The 4,693-nt window shown below is 48.2% G+C and overlaps 1 protein-coding gene across 2 annotated transcripts in view; it reads left to right on the top strand.

Annotated features, from left to right (window-relative positions):
- The first annotated feature begins 3,671 nt into the window (after window positions 1-3,671).
- Window positions 3,672-4,693, top strand: part of LOC114057152 (tropomodulin-2) — a 34,672-nt gene continuing 33,650 nt past the window's right edge. Inside the window, exon 1 of one of the 2 annotated variants that reach the window (XM_027883058.1) lies at window positions 3,672-3,691. The gene's annotated coding sequence lies outside the window, so the exon portion shown is untranslated. Of the gene's footprint in view, window positions 3,692-3,913; window positions 3,995-4,693 lie in introns of those variants that run through there. The other variant, XM_027883057.1, reaches the window with a different exon arrangement.

Raw genomic sequence — 4,693 nt, 5'->3', positions numbered from 1 at the left:
GCCTTTACTCCAGGGAAGTGTGAGCCAACCCAAGGCACACTTCTGAGCACACTGCCTGGAGCAGAGCAGGGCTGCATAGCTCTGTAAGGTGGGTACAGAGGACGGTGAGGTGCTGAACTCTGGGCCCAGGGTCAGCAGTGGTTTTTTTGTGTCCTTGGGCAATTCCTTCCACCTTTCAGCCTTCAGCCGTGTTCCTGTCCCCAATGGTATGAGCACCAAGTGGGCCCCAGGCTTAAAATAGCCATCTGCTCTGTGTCTCACTTTCCACATCTGCAAAATGGAAATTGTGGTTCAGTTTGATATCTACTGCTGCAAATTATTTGGTACAGATGCGGCATTTATTATTACTGTTACTACCATGGCAAATGCAGTGTACACATCCAAATGCATTTCTTCAGGATTTATAGTGCTAAGGATATAGAACATTTTGCAGAAATCAAGTTTGGATGAAATAACAGATGACTTGAAGTTAGTCTTATTTGATGTATTACTGTGCTTTGCCTTATAAAACAGTCCAAGAAAATCCTATTGTCTGTCAAAGCAATGCAATTAAAAAATTCCAGCCTAAATATAGTTGGGGGCCGACCAGTTGAAATGCTGCTGGCTGACATTTTAAGGCCTAAACCATCAAGCTCTTATGAACTGGGGCTGACTACTAACATTGGTTCTTTTTCACAGCCATTTCAGAAGTGTCACCTCCAACTTAGTCAATTTATATGTGAGTAGGAGTGAAATTTTATCTCTACCCTAGGTCTGAATTTGCTGATCAGGCATTGAACCAAGAGGCTTTATATACAGGTTGCTGAATTTGATCAACAGCTGGTCTTTAAGGGAAGAAATCAAAACATGCACAACACAGTAATCGGGTCCAGATGTTTGTCTAAAAGACAAGCCCCAGCTCTAGCAGGAATTAATTAAGCAAAGTCTTACAAGCTGTGTTTTAAGGAAACCAGATGAAAAAATCACAACAGCCTACAACCCCTCTGGGGTTTTTTGTTTTGTTTTGCTTTGTTTTGTTTTGCTTTGTTTTGGGCTTTTGTCTTTTTGTTGTTGTTGTTATTGTTTGGGGTTTTTTTTGTGGTTGTGACCACATTTTGGTTACAAATAGTTCAGCCAACTAAAACTTGGTTTTGGGTGCCCCAGTTAATGATTTACTGTTGTAACCTGCCGGCAGTAAGCTCCGTTTAGGCAGTGCTGGGAAAATGCCAAACCTCTACACATTCAGCATAGAGCAGCTCTGAACCAAATTGTCACGGTCAACGGGAAGAGTGAGCCAGGAAATACATTGTTTTGGGATCCATAGGGCACTGGTTCTTGAAGGCAACTCCCAGAGTGGAGCCAATTTTTTTCTAGAGTAGTTGTCCCCATGTATGTTGTATCCTTAGGCTGGGTGTTCGTTCTGACACTGTGCTTCTTTCAACAAGTCACATACATAAATTTGATAATACATAAAAACCTAGATGGGCAAAATGTTATGCAAAGGTTCCTGCCAGGGAAAAAGAAGTTGTTAGGAGCCTTATCTTGCCCTCTCAGATGTGCTTTCAGCCTGATAGCCTGGAAAGTCCCACACATGGGAAATATGGTCAGTGAAGGTGGCCACAGTCATCTGATGTAAATGTATTACAGCAGGCATTGCCCATTAATGGGACCTCATGTAGCCCAGATATGGGATATAGCTCAGATTCATGAACTGATATATTGAATACATCTGTCTTTTAATTTTGCAGTTTGGGAAGAATGAAAGAATGCTTAGAACACACACTCTGAACACGAGACTGAAGAGTCATATGATTTTTACTTTGTATGCTGTGATGTTATTCCTATACATGTGAATAAATATGTATGTTGTGTTCATCCACATTTAATCTATTTACCATGTATATTTTTGCCTGTATGTCTCATGCAGGCAACTTGTGCCTTTTCTTAGACAAAAACTGATAATGTTTCTGATTGCAAGTTTGATTGGACGAGGTATAAGGAAGGAAGAAACATGAAACCACAGCCGAAGAAGAGCAGAGCCTTGACTTCAGCCTAACTCTGCACTCCTTGCAGAGGCCTTAGATTGTTACATTTCTAACAGAAATTAATATAAAGTGAATTTGTCAGCAGATACAAGGTAACTGCAAACTGAAAAGTCAGCATGGGAGGGGTTCTTTCACATTAACTGAGAAAGAGTTTCAACTTAATAAATACATTTTAAGGCGTGACGGGAAAATCTGAGTGAAAAAATTTGCAGAACTTTATCAAAATACAAACACCCCAAGTTAACTTTCGCTCTTTGTTGATAGTGTACATTTCCCTTTCCCAGTATTTATATAATTATGACTCATTCAAGCCCTGATCCTACAGACCAAGATAATATCCAGAGAGATTTGTTTTTAATCCACATCAGTAATTAAATCCACATTTCTCTGTCTCACGTTGGAGCCTTGTTTGCAGGGAAGCTTCAACCCCAACACCAACCCAACAAATTCCTCTTCAGCCTGAGCCACCAGGTTACAGAGCAGCAGATTTCAAAGCAATTTGGTTCAGTTTCCCTGATGCTTCTGGTACTGAACAAGCAAAACCACTGATGCAAACCCTGTTTTCTTTGAATGCTTTAAGGCAGAGAAAGAAAGGGAAGACTGTGGAATAAATGGATGTGATTTTTTTTTTTTCATTTCTGTTAATCTAATATTTTGGATGTTAGCCAATGCCTGGATATCCCATTTCACAAGAAGTTTGAGGCAATGAGGCTGCAAGCAGACGATTGCAGCTTGGAGCATCTTTCAGCACTCTGCACATTACTGTGAATACAGGTGTTTTCCTGAGCAGCAGTGGCAAAATGCCCATGGTATTAATCTGATTTTTCTCCTGTAAGTCTTGCTGCAGAGACCTGGGGTGTTTGTCAGGTTATGGAGTGAAGGTATTGCATTTCCTAGGCATACTTTTTTTTTTTTTTCCCCCCTGCCCCCCAGGAAAATGCAACTCTAGTGCAGCATCTGCTTCTTAACAAGGCGATGTCTTGTTTTCCTGCCAATTTGTCATGAAATTTAAAGACATCCCAACCATGGGAACAGCTTTGCTGCTGCTGGTGACTCATCACTTAGTGCTTAGAACCAAGGGCCTCAGTTCAACTAAATCCCAGCGTCCAGTGAAAATGTTCTGATACATTAAATTGCCGACAAACTTAATTACCGGGGATACATTCAAATCATATTACATATAATTTTGACCAATGGTCAACTTTAGTACAGATCAGTAGAACAAATATAAATTGAATTGTCAACACTAATTAAAAGAAGGAAGGAAAAACATCAAAATGGTCTCAGAGGTCAGCACCCTCCACTCTGTAATTGACTCCCTGGGGCAACACATCTTGGTGCAGGGTGAGGGCCGGTGCAGGTCCTGTTTGGCTGGCTCAGTTTGCAGTGCCTGTGTAAGAGGAGCAAACCTCGTTCTTCGGGATCGGCTGCCTACACGTGCGCCCAGAACTGAGCAGCACACCTGCCGGGGGTGCGGTGCACAGCGTGCAGGGAGCGAGTGCTGAGCTGCTTAGAGATGTGCATGGGGCAGGGGCGGTGGCCGCGGGGGGCAGAGCATCCAAGCCACGGTCTGTTTTCATGAGCCACCCAGGCGAGGGGCAAGGCTGAGGCTGCATCACGCCAAGCCAAGGGAGAAGACGAATAAACGCGTCGCGGATGTGGGTTAGGTGGGATTCCACCTGCAGGCTTGGGGCAGACAGAGGTGGAAAGGGCTGAGAGAGGGTGGTGGGGACCAAGAGGGTGGGGGTAGGAGGGATGCTGCTGGCGGAGCTGGCGCTGGCGGGGGCTGGCAGCGCTGCCGCTGCCGCTGTCGGGGCCGGTGGTGCCGGACTACGAGTCCCATCGTGCCCGGCAGGGCAGGCCGGCGGTGCGCAGCCGCCGCGCCGGGCACCCACCTGCCGCCGCGGGCGCTGGGCTCGGGGCGCGGAGGGGCGCGGAGGCTGCGGCGGCCGGGCCGGACACACCGCGGGGTAAGGCGGGCCGGGCGGGGCGCGGGACATCGCCCGCGGGCGGCCCCGCGGGGCTCCGCGCTGTGCGGAGCGGAGCGGTGCGATGCGGAGCGGAGCGGAGCGGGCGGGGAGCGGAGCGATGCGATGCGGAGCGGAGCGGAGCGGGCGGGGAGCGGAGCGATGCGATGGGCACGGCGGGGCGGCGGCGGGTGGCGGAGCATCCCCGGCGCGGGGCGCGGACGCGGCCGGTCCCGGTCCGACCCCACCCGCGGCCGCGGGATCGCCGCCGGGAACCGTCCTGGGAATGCGGGACACGGAGGGATCGGCCGGGCGGCCCCGCCACGCCCGGGGCTCGGCGGAGGCGGCTTTCCCCGAGCGCCTTCCAGGGCAGTGCGTGCGTGTTTATTGCGGAGCGCTCGCATCCTTCGCGTCAGGCGTGAAATGACAAAAAATAGATGGAGCGGTTTAATAAAATAAGAAAAGAAGGTGATTTTTTTTTTTGTACGTGAAGATGAGCTGTCCCTCCTTGGAGATCTGTCTTTTGTATGTCAGAAATACGGCAGGACCGGCGGAGGGTGGTTCTGCTCAGCGGCCGGGGAGCAGGTCGGAATAAACGGGCCAAAGACAGGTTCAGGAACAGGACGCTGATTTAGGGAATTTAGTAGCATTTCCAAGGTCTTGAGAAGCAAAATGTGTCCTAAACCCCATAATATTTACATT

The sequence above is a fragment of the Empidonax traillii genome, unplaced genomic scaffold (genome assembly GCF_003031625.1).
Source record: "Empidonax traillii isolate 1590-97213 ecotype Southwest subspecies unplaced genomic scaffold, ASM303162v1 scaffold117:size1203958, whole genome shotgun sequence".
Taxonomy (NCBI): Eukaryota; Metazoa; Chordata; class Aves; order Passeriformes; family Tyrannidae; genus Empidonax; species Empidonax traillii.
The sequence above is the reverse complement of the archived record's forward strand: the minus strand, read 5'-3'. Positions and strand labels throughout refer to the sequence as shown.